Here is an 11834-nt window from a genome sequence, read left to right as displayed (position 1 = left end):
GTTTGCAGCTGGGACCATGCATGCCTAGGGCAAATGGAGGCAGCCTGCACGGAGTCAGCTCCATGGTGCAGGCATGGACTTGGGAATCAGTTTTACAGCCGTGATATTTTATGGCACCTGCAGGGAGTCTAAATGCATCCAGAGACGCTGTGCGGCAGCCTCCCCAGGACCCTTGCCAATGTGGCAAGTGGACAAACAATGGATTTGGGTGCCTTGCAGACAGAGGTTCAAATACCAGTTCTGCTAATTCCTGGTTGAATGATCTTAGACAAATTGCTTAAGACCCCTCTCTCTCTCTCTCTCTCTCTCTCTCTCTCTCTCTCTCTCTCTCTCTCTCTCATCTTCTGTTAATTGACAAGTTTGCTGTAAGTATCAAAGACATGATGGATAGTGAACGCCTGCCCTTCTGTGGAATTCATTTTCCTCTTTCCTGTTCTTTGAAGGCATAAGGCCCTGCCCTGCCCTGCTGATGATCCTCCATCTGTTGTCCCAACAGTGCACTTGCCCCCACTGATTCAGATGGGACATCCCTTTGAACCCAGGCCTCTGCATGCACCCCACTCTTCTTTGAAGGCTGCCTTTCCTCCCCGCATGCAGCACCCCAGCCAGTGGTCCAGGCCAGCAGCCCGAGCCTACCCTCTCAGCTGGCCTGACTGCCACAGAGATCCACCGGCCCTAGCCCACTGAGACCGAGATGGAGGACTTTGCTGGGTCAGGTGACTGAGAAAGGCTCCCTGGGCTCCCCCTACACAGCAGGGTCACAGACCTGCCCCAGGTTCACCTCCTGCCTTTGCTCCTTCACAGCTGTGGGTGGCCCTGACTCTGGACTTTCCCTATGTGACAAGAATACACATGTTCTCGTTGGTTAAGCCACAGGGATTCTAGATGCACTCCCTGAGATCCCCCATTCCTAGGAGGGCTGCCTTCAGGGTTCCTGTCCCCTTAGTGAAACAAAAAATTTTATATGGCACATTACACTGCATCGTGACTCTTAGTTTTCTTCCTGGGGTCCCCTCTGCCCCCCCCCTTGGTTCCAGGTGGCACTGACTCCCTTCTGAGCGGCAGCTGTAGCATCCCCATGGAGGCAGGACCCTGGGCTCATCAGCGAGATGGAAAGGGTCTTATGTAGGATCAGGGGATAATGAATCTTCCTCAGCTCTGGATAAGACCCGAGGACTCATTCCCATTTGAGTGAGCTGTCACTCAGACAAAACACCGTCTGTCCCTTACCTGGGGAAGGGCTGCCATGGAGCAGGGGCACCCAAGGATCCCTTGCTACCTGCTGCTATCAGGCATCTGCAGGAGGAAGAGGAGCAGGCTTCCAGGGTCAGGGAGTTGATCCAACCCTTGGGGTTGACACAAGAGCCCCCAGATCCCTGATGTCCTTGTCATGCCTCCTGGCACTGCAATGCTTCTTCATGCTGAGGCTGGTCAGCAATGCGTGGGTGCAGGCACAGGAACAGGCTTGTCCTGGAGGGACACACTGCCCACCCGCATCAACCTGCTCTCAGGGCACACCATGAGCAGCTGTTGTGGACATCACTCAGTGGAACAAAACTAAAGAGTCTAATGACACCTGCTCTTAAGAAAACAGACACCGAGTGCCACCAGAGGGGAACTCGGGAGCCATCTGCTCTGGCATTTCTCACATGTTAGTAAAGAAGTCTTTCTTCAAGTGAAATCTTAACTGTGACATAATACGGATGATGAAAAAGAAGGCGGGGCTTCTCTGGTGAAGTGGGTGGAGGGCGCTGAGCCTTCTGCCCTTTGCTCCACCCAGAAGCCATCCTCCCACCCCAGCGAGCAACTCTCGACCAGAGGATGTCCACGGTCATCCCTCTCTGATTCCATGTAAAACCCAAGTAATGTCATTTGCATTTCCCAGGGTGATCCAAACCTAATATAAAAGCTACTCATCTTGCCCAACTCTTTGAGGGTTTATGAAGGAGAAAATTGAGACCTGGGAGGCGACGTCCCAGCCGGGGCTCCTCACTTAGCCATTCTCAACGTGACACGCTGCCACCAGCTGAAAGGTGTGCCCTGTCTGTCCCGTGTCATCCCAGGCAAGATGTCCACCTGGCTCCTTTCGGATCACTCAGGATCCTGAGAAGCAAGCTGCTTTACAGGAAATCAAGACCCTGAGCAAGACGTCCAGGGAGAGGCTGCCAGTGTCAGACTGGGATGGAGACCCAGCCTTGGACTCTCAGAGCCGACGTCAAGGGACAATTGTGGCTCAGATGTCAGTGTAATTACAGGCCTGTCATTAAGCATTAGCTCTGTGGCGGGACGGCAGGGGTAGAAATGAAATAAGCATGAAGCGAAGGGGCACAGTGAGCAGAAACTCGTCTAGCAGGGCCCCAGGGAGAGCAGGGGGGCTGGCCACGATGGCCCGGCCACCCCACGCCCCCAATCCTCACCTTGCTCCTCATGACCCCAGCTGCCTCCTCAGGATCCAGAGAACAGCCAGGTAAATGCTGGGGTCCCCGTTCTCCTTCCCAAAGCCACCTGGGAGCCTCAGATTTTCACGCCCCTCCAGCTCCCGTACGTCATTCATTCATGTTTTCATTCATTCAACAAATATTTATTAAATATAACTGGCAGCCAGGCATCTTTCTAGGCTCTGGGGATATAATGGTGACAGGGGATCTGATTTTGAAAGATGGAGTGGTCAGAGAAAGACTGAGGAGATGACATTTGAACAGATCCCTGAATAAATAGGAGAAAGGGGCAACTAGACTGAGAACTGCAAGTGCAAAGGGTCTGAGGTAGGCTGCAACCCACTTGATGTGCCCAAGGAGACTGAGTGGGGAAGCAGAAGGAGCAAGGGAGGAAGAAAAGGAGTGAGTCAGATCCAAGTGCAGGGGGCAGATGCTGAGGTATGAGGGTGGAACAGGGAGATGGGCCAGCCGCGGTCCTACAGGCCTGGAGCAAAACAGCAGTGGCTCAGACTGGGGTGGTGCGGCAGGTGAGAAGTGATCTTTCTCTTTAAGAGCTTATGTTGTGCCTGCTCTGACCTCAGCTCTCCTATCTTGCTTCATAATGGCTCCCCATCTCCAAAGCCATGCTGGGCCATCATCTCACTCAAGGCAGCATGAGCCTCGCACACATGAGACCAGACACCATCATCAAAGCTGCCACAACAGGCGTCCCGGCCTGTAGCAAAGCCATCAGCCCCTCTCTGTCCTCTTCCATATTTAACCAAAACGATGCCTCCAGAAAGAACCAGGGACTTTGTCGACAGGGAGGCTGCCATTACAGAAGGACACATCACAGACACACAGGACAGTGAGGAGCAGGCGGGGCCCTAAGCATGTCACACCCCTTCCTTCACATGGGATCTCGATGTTCACAGGAGTGAGCAGGAGAGGGACTCTGGTGGATTCCTGCCGCAGACTCACCTACGAAGCCCAATGTGAGGAATGGACCCTCCTCGTGGTGCCTGGGCCCCTGACCCAGATTCCCCAGGCTCTTCGCTTCTGGGTCCCAGCTCCTGCGGCAGCTGATGCTCTTGCCAAACCTGCTAAGTGCACAGAGGGAGGTGGAGAGATGGCTGAGGGCACCATGCAGCAGCCCCAGCGCTGCACCTGGACAAAGGAGGAGGCAAACTGAGGGCCATCACCTGGGGCCATCCCAGCCTCACTCCCCGAGGGTCTGCTCTCTGCCTCCCGAGGCAAGAGCCAACCAACGGGTCAGGGTGGGGAAGGAAGCCCAGGCGTCAAGCTGGGAGACCAAGATGCATGGTAATGACCCCTTCAAGGCAGCATACTTCGTCAGGCCCTTGCTGAAGACAGGCTTGGCTGGGGCTGGGAGAAACAATTTGGGCACTTCCTGGACAGGAGGGGGCTTCCCAGCCAACTGGAGCCCCAGCCTCAGACAAGAGAACCAAGCAGGGTTTGTAGAGCCTCTCTGTTCCAGAAACAATGGTGACAGTAGATAGTAACATCCTGCCGGGCCCTCCAAGGCTTAAGATGCCGCACTTACATTCTCTCATTCGACTTCACAGCATCCTGGATGCAGCCTGGACTGAAATCATCCTCAGAGATTCGGAGAGCATCAGATGACTGCCCAGGCCCTGCAGGAAGTTAGGAACTAAGATGAGCTCTGGATTTCTACTCCCAAATTCTCAATCCCCTCCATTCCACCACCAAACTCCCCCAAGCAGTGTGAAGTCCAAGGTCAAGCGAGGCCTCCATGATCATTCATTCCAAGCCTGTTCTGTTACAGGGAGGGCCCAGGAAGGACAGAAGGAATGTAGGGGCCGCCTGCAGCCAGCTGCCCTGGGCCCACAGCAGGCCTCTCACCCGTCCTCCCCAGAGGGGTCTGGTCCTCCGGAAGCCCCCAGCCCACCCCACTGTGTTTCCTCTCCGCTGCAGAGACAGCTGTGGCCGTCTGCAGCTGTTTACTGGCAGTCAGTTGGAAGAGGAACTTAAGTGGAATATAAACTATCAAATTAAATTCCCCTCTCCAAATGCCACCGGATTCGCTCTACCTGAGAATTTCAATCAATGCTGGTACCTTCTCCCTGCTTCTTAATGGAAGGTACAGACAGGATTCTCTGCCTGCCCTTAGAGCTGTGCTGCTGTGGCGATGCTGCTGGAGGGGACGACGGGGACGGGATGTCCGCAGAGATGGGCATCACAATGCGTCACCTGAAAGCGCAGCTCCCTTGAGCTGGCAGCAGTGTCACCAAGCAGGTGCGGACAGCTCCATTCATTTCCCTGAACCAGAGGATTTGTCCAAGGAAATGGTGCGAGAGGAAAGGTCGAGGGAGGAGGGCAGATCCCCTCCCGGAACCACAAACAGAGGGCAGCGAAGCCCAAGTCCATACAAACTGCAGCAAACCACCACTGATCAGAAGTCAAAGGCACGGATCTGGGCCCCCAATCTGTCATTACCCAGAATGGCCCCAGGCGGGGGGTTCCCGGGGTCTAGTGCTGGGTCCACCATTATCAGCCAGGCGAGCTTTAGCAGGTCTGTTTTCCGAGGTTCCATTTCCTCTCTCTGTAAAATAGCTTCCTGCCCACAGTATGGGGGATGGGAACACTCTTTTAAAATTGCCATATGCCATACAATTGTGAGTCCCTTGTGAGGTTTTTCCTCTAGAGCCTAGGGATTCTGGGATGGGTGCCTGGGCCAGATAGAACAAGAAGGGCCTCCTAGGCCATTTGTGCTCTGGAAGAACTGGGCTGGGCTGGCCATCCCGGAAGTGACCTCTGGGAGGCAGCAGAGGAGGTGCTATGGAGCTGTGACTCTCAAGACCCAGGGCTGCGCCCAGTCCCAGGATGTGGAGGGGATGTGGAGGGAGAAGAATTGAGGCCAAGTCATTAGAGGGAGATAAGGGGCAGGAGTCTTACAGGACCCCATGAAGCCACAGCTACTGGTCACTGTCTCTAGCAAGTGTCCTGCTGCCTTTCCCCTCTCCCAGGGTCAGCCTCTTTCTTTCAGACTTAGGACTGGAAAGAAGGTCCCAAAGTTCTTCCCTCAGCCCCTCTTTCCCTCCACAATAGGCTTTCTTGAGTGGTCATGAAATGCCGTCACCCCTCTTCCTGAGGGTGGTAGAAACCACCTTAAGTCTAGGCACAAGGAAAAGCAAGACAGAAATAATGACTGGCACCTACCAAGCACCAGGCATGGCACTGGTCAGCAGTTAGGCACACCATCAGATGAATGGGCCAGCCTGCTTTACAGATGAGGAAACTGAGACTCAGAGACAGCAAACCACTTTTTCAAGATCACACAGGTTGTAAAGGGAGAGAGCAGGATCTTGGACCTAGAGACCTCTGGCTCCAGGGTATCCATGTTCTTTCCATCAGGCTACCACCTGAAAATATGGGGGTGTGTGAGGAGAGACGCCACAAGACTGGAAATTGCAAAGACCTAGAAAAGCCATAGAACCCAGATGTGGTTTCCTCCTCCATTCTGGATCTCTCTGTACCCCCAGGTTTCCTGAGGCCAGTCTTGTCTTTGCTGAAAATTTTTTCACTACTTTCTGCTTCTGCCCTTGAGAATCCCTGGGGAGCCACACCCAAGATGGCGCTCTGCCTGTCTCTCATATCGTGGTCCAAGCTTGCTCCCTTAGCTCTCTGCAAACCTGTGCTCCTCCGTGTTTTTTTCCACTGGCAAAATTATTTTCCCATTTTCATTCAAAATGGGATATTAGTGCTCTGATCATGTGTTGGGTGCAGGATGAGGGGCGAGGGCCCACACTGGTTCCCACTTAGGGAACACTTGTGGCTGGACAGGTCCCATATGTGCTGTTAGCATGCAATGTATCTCATTTAACCGTCTCCATATCCTTCCAGTAGATACTGGGTGTCTCTCTTTCTCTCTCTGATAGATGAGTAAGTGAGGCTCAGTCATTGAGTAAACTACCCAATGTCAACAGGTAGAGTCCAACAGCCAGGTCTCACCCTCAAAATCTCTGGCATGAACTCCAGGTATAAACACCACCCACAGGGTATAGCCAGGGAGATAACCTACTTCCCTATCCACTCTACTTCCATGACTAATTCTTACTATAATTTAATATAAATTCTTAATATAATTTATTATAATAAACCCTATCACTGGGATTCTTCTAGGATAGAAGAAAAATATGTGATATGTCTTCGAGAATCTTTAGTCCACTTGAGGGGTCAAGTCACATGAATTGGGCTCATTATCTCCCTGGGCCTGGGCCTGAACCATCTTTCCCCAGCATCTTCCCTTCCCCCATCATTCTCCTCTGGCTGTCCCTGTACCCCTCCATTGCCTCACCCCCGGGAAGGTTGTTGTTCTCAGGTCCTTGTCTTCAGCCTACCTCTCTTCTCACCCTCCATCAGGGCTGCAAATTTGAATAACCGCAGGAGGTGTGCAAAAATTCACACAGCAGGCAGAGTGTTAAACAATAGCGCAGCAACCAAGCAAAGCCAGATGCTGCCCACCGGCCTTGAACCGCAGCAGCCCCCACACAGCGCAGAGCCAGGCAGAGCTTGCCGCAGTCTGCGTGGTGCTCAGAGCCCGGGGTTGGCCCTCTTGCTCCTGCTTCTCTTTTCCCAGGACAATTTCATCTGTCTCAAGTATTTATCTACTTCCTGTGTTGACAGCTCTGAATACCCTATCCTCAGCGTGGGTCTCAGGAGCAATGGTCGGACAACAGCCCCAGCTGCACCCAACTTGGCCAACACAGTGCCCCACCCCCATATTCTTTGCATCCTCTGTTCTCTCTCTCTCTCCTCTCTCTCTCTCTCTCCTCTCTCTCTCTCTCTCTCTCTCTCTCTCTCTCTCTCTCTCTCTCTCTCTCTCTCTCTCTCTCCTGTCGCTCTTCTCCCCATCCCACTCACCCAGAGAGCCTAAGCCAGGATCCTGGATTCTGCCCCCTTGTCTCTCCACATCTGATGGCAACATCCTGCTGACTGTGGAAGTAATGTCCCTCCTGTCAAGCCCTCTTATGGCTGCCCTAGTTCAAGTTGTCACCTGCATCCCCAGAGCTTCCCCACACACCCATCCTGAGTAGCAAAACAAACAAATCTAAAGCCACTTGCAGTTTAAATCACACATCTGATAGAAAAGACATTACTGCCCTTTCCCAGCAGTGCTCCTGAACTCTGGGGACCCTCCCCAGCCTGGCCACACATCCATCTGGAGCCACCCCGGCTCCCACTCCATTCTTTGGGTGCAATAAACTGTCCTTGTCTTCCTTTCCCACCCACCTGCCACTGCCTGGGCAGGTGCCAGTCACACTGAGGTCAGACGTCAGTGCCCCGTCCTCTGAGAAGCCTCCCCGGCGTCCTTGGAATCTGAACGGCTACCTTTCCTCAGGGGCTCCCTATCCCCAGCACCATGGCACAGGATTTACACATCACTAGTTTCCTTGTCTGGAAACTGGAGGGTGAGCCCACTGGTGGCCTCCCGACACCTGTCAGCCCTTATTCTGACTGCAGTGAGTCCTGGGAAGTGGTCGTATCCACAGCCTACACCGTGAGCACCTCACATGCACAGCCAGGTTTAATCTTTACATCAACCTGTGAGGAGTCATTATCACCAGGTGGAAAAACTTGACGAACAGAGAAGTTAGGTGCTTGCCCAAGGTCATGTGACCAAGATGTGGTGGAGTCAGGATTTGAACTCAGGCATTCTCGCTCCAGAGCTTGTTATGGGCAATGCCAAACACATGTGCATTCATTTCTATTTTTGATCCTGATAGAGATGCTACTGCCCTTCCCCCAAGAAGTGCATCTTGATTAGCCTGTTGCCCTTGCCATTTGCCTGTGGTTGGTCTGCAGACAGACCTAGGGTCACATGACCCAGGTCTGGCCAGTGGGATATGACAAGAATTCTGCTGGGCGTGCCTAGGAAAGATGATAGTGTTCCCCGTTACAGAGAAGCAAAGGTTCCTGAGCTGCCTTACTGCTGTCTTTGAACTTGAGGTGCTGTCAGGCTGGGGTACCCTCTCACATCTGAGGGGAGACATGCCAAGACAGAGGATAGCACAGGAGGAGGATTCCAACAGTCAGGTTTCTGATGGCAGCACCAGTCCTTGATCCGTGATCTCAGGAGCCCCTGCCCAGCGCTTCCTCCTTATGATAGAATGATGGATGTCTGTTCTGTTTCAACCACGAGTGGGCGAGATTCTGGTTCTTACAGCTAAACCCACACAGCCCAATGGACAGTGCCCAACACACAATAGGCCCTTCAGGAAGAGCTGTTCAGCCGACAAAATGTGAACATGGTGTGGGCAAATGTGGGAGCACAGGGTCGCTGCAAATCCCTGCACCAGCGCGAGGAGGCTGGTCTCCCTGTGCCTGTGTCCTCCAGTGGTTGGCCTCGGTGGGTTCAGCTGGGATCCAGCTTCCTCCATGTCGGTGGAGAAAGACACCTAAACAGAAGGGAGAATGGCAAGGGCTCCCCTAGGGCCCAGTCTCTAAACAAAGACCACTGCAAGGACCTCTTCTCTCTTGGCCTTGGACTTGAGTCAGCAAAATGAGGAAGTATGTGAAGGACTCTCTTTCCTCACCGTGGGGTCCTGAGAGCACCTGGGCAGGCACTGCAGGCCCCAGGAGCCTGGCTCTCCCTGTCAGACCTGCTACTCTCATGAGACCACAGGGGCATCGTGGGTCCCTGGGGAGTCTGCATGGGATCTAATACACTTGATGTTGCAGGCCAGCCCCCCTCCCCTTCCTAGTGGCCCTTTGCAGCATCCTATGTGAAATTATGCACCAATTCAAAGTTCACTCTAATTTTCCGCTTTGGAAAATCTCTACTCTGCACTCAGAAATGGGTCTGGTTAGTCAACTGCAGGTTAGTGTGAATTGATGTCAACCTCAGGACTATTTGCTGACTAGATCTCATCTCCCCTAGGAGGACGTTGATGGGTTTATTTTGAAAGCTTTGTGTCGGTCCTTGACGGTTATTTTGCACTGTTTATATCCCATCTTGTTTAACTTTTCACTTGTTTTCTAATTCTACAACTAGATTACAAGGCCCTCGGAGACCGAGTCCACAACATCTGTCCATACTTGGGATTCAATTATTTATCCATTCATTTAACAAACATCTATGGAGTGTATCCTAGATAGTGGGCTGTGTTCTAGGTCTGAGCTTTCAAAATGAATTAGGTGAAGTCCCTAGTATCAAGAGCTTACAATCTATTTTGGGGAGACAAACTTTGGAAGCAAACCATTAGGTCTCCTTCTCATGGATGTCCAGGGGCCCATCTCTTCCCTTGGACTCTGTCCTTGCCAACACCCATCTCCCACCAGCCTTTACTTGAGCTAGTGCAAATCAGTGTGTTGCTTGCAATCAAGGTAAATCAATTGCACTATCCCCTAGGGCAGGAAATGCATGAGCAGACTCTTCAAGGATCAGTATGAGGGGACAGGGGGCCACAGGGAGCATATTCCTGGCAGAGGGAACAGCACGAGCCACGGTGTGGAGGCCAAGAACAGCTTGTTATGGGCAATGCCAAACACATGTGCATTCATTTCTATTTTTGATCCTTCATTGTGGAATGAAAGGCTTTGTCCACAGTAAAGCAATCCCAGACATCAAAAGGCTGATAGAGGAGGTATTTTGGGATGTGCGTAGGGAGGAAAGGCCCTTCCCCAAACCTGCAGAACCACACTGGGTAAGCAGCTGTCTCCAAAGACCAAGGCTTAAAACCAATCCAAAGCTTAAAACCAATCCTGCTGATTCACAGCAGCTCTTTTGGTGCCAGGGATGCGCTAGTGAGAGAGAGCAGCTTCGCCCCAGCAGCCACAGTCCGGGGAGGGAGAAAAGGTCTCAGAAGAGGGAATGGCCAAGTTGCAAGGGATCCTAAGAGATCATTCCATCCAACAGAGGCCTGAGGGCCTCACTCCAAGGTGGGAGGGAAGTGGGACCAGAACCCAGTCTCCTGGCCATGGAGAGTGACCATTTCCCTTGTAACTTGGTACTTACACATGAGAGGAAGACAGACTCTCAGAGCTTGGAAGTTCAGGGTCTTGGAGAGAATTGAGATGATGGAAAGCTAGGTTTCATCCACTCTGTAGCTTCCCAGAAAGACTAGCGTTCAGAGCCAAATGACACATGCTCTAAAAACATCCAGAGCATGTAAACAAGGCAATGTGATCCCTTTCCCCTGCCAGGGCTCCCCTGGGCTGCCAACTGGCCCTTGGTCTCCCAAGACCAGTTTCTAGGGAGCCCAAATCTTGATAAGAGACTGGTAGAGTCCACTTGATTCCACAGAAGTTAACTGGCCTACTGTGTGCAAGGCCCCATTATTGAAAAAGTGTGAAGAATTCAGATCTTCCTACTTGGGACCAATCCCAATCATCTAAAGCCAAGGGATCAGATGCTGTTCAGTTAGCAAGGACAACCTGGCCCTATAAGGACATTCACTCCAAGTTCTGGCCTCCATCCAGCCCAGGGGATTGTCTTTCCATGACCTAGAGTGGTATTCTGCTTGCCTCTCATCCATCAGGAGCCACTGACTACATTTGCTTTTAAAAAATGCTGTTCATATGCATACCTTCAGCTTTAAAGGCAACTACCCTCGGTAAAACACAGGCACTCAATGCAAGATCAAAGAGTGTCCTCTTCTCCTTCACTGGGGGACCCTCAGCACCTAGGACAGGGCCTGGCACATCCCTATTGCCCCATAAATGTTTGTGGAATGAGTGAAAGAATTTGTTGACCCCCTGCCCGCCAGCCTGTCGCCTCCTCATTTACTACCGTGTCCTCTTAGCTTAGAGCAGTGAGCCTGGCCCATGGTGGGCACATATCTGCTCAATGAATGAATGGCATGCTCATTACTGATTTTTTGACAAATAATTGTTCCTACGGTGTCATCAGCATCAGTCTCTTCCATATGCAAAGTCCCAGGCCCGGCTTGAAAAGCCAGTGGTGCCCAAGAAGGAGCCCCTGCCTCTGGGGAGCCACTGTCTACTAGAAGCCCTCCACCCTAGCCAGCCTTGGATTTGCAGTTCATCGGAAAATGAAAACCATCTGTGTGGAGCACATAGAAAGGAATACCAGGCGGGAAAGTTCCTGTCTGCCCCATCAGCTGTCCTCCATCTTCTGCCGCTGGTCTCCCTGGGCATCTCACCTGCGCTGATCGTGTTGGTGGGCTCCTGTGCCTTCTGCCTTCCTGGTGGGATTGGCCCATAGGGGACAGTGGCAGGAGATGACTGGAGAGGTCAGGGCAGGACTTTCCCTGGCTCCTCCTGTAGTGCTGGCACCCTGCCAACCCGCTGACCCACAGAAGCTGTTGGCAGGAGCTGTGTTCCCCTAATTTGAGGCCCCATTCCTCGGGGTCTCCCTCCTTCCTACCCACAGTTCTATAAACAACTCTTTTATTAAATTATCTTCAAAGTATC

General features: G+C 52.4%; 1 long non-coding RNA gene across 1 annotated transcript; it reads right to left on the bottom strand.

The window, feature by feature from the left end:
* Positions 1-292: 292 nt before the first annotated feature.
* LOC124096697 (uncharacterized) lies at positions 293-10532 on the bottom strand. The gene is made up of 3 exons (XR_006852984.2): positions 10417-10532; positions 3982-4072; positions 293-3517 (listed from the first exon to the last, which is right to left on the bottom strand). It is a non-coding gene; the product is annotated as an uncharacterized LOC124096697 (long non-coding RNA).
* Positions 10533-11834: the final 1302 nt, after the last annotated feature.

The sequence above is a fragment of the Marmota monax genome, unplaced genomic scaffold (genome assembly GCF_021218885.2).
Source record: "Marmota monax isolate L192 unplaced genomic scaffold, Marmota_monax_Labrador192_F-V1.1 WCK01_AAM20220418_F8-fsc00127, whole genome shotgun sequence".
In the NCBI taxonomy this organism is placed as follows: Eukaryota; Metazoa; Chordata; class Mammalia; order Rodentia; family Sciuridae; genus Marmota; species Marmota monax.
This window is presented reverse-complemented; position numbering and strand designations above follow the sequence as displayed.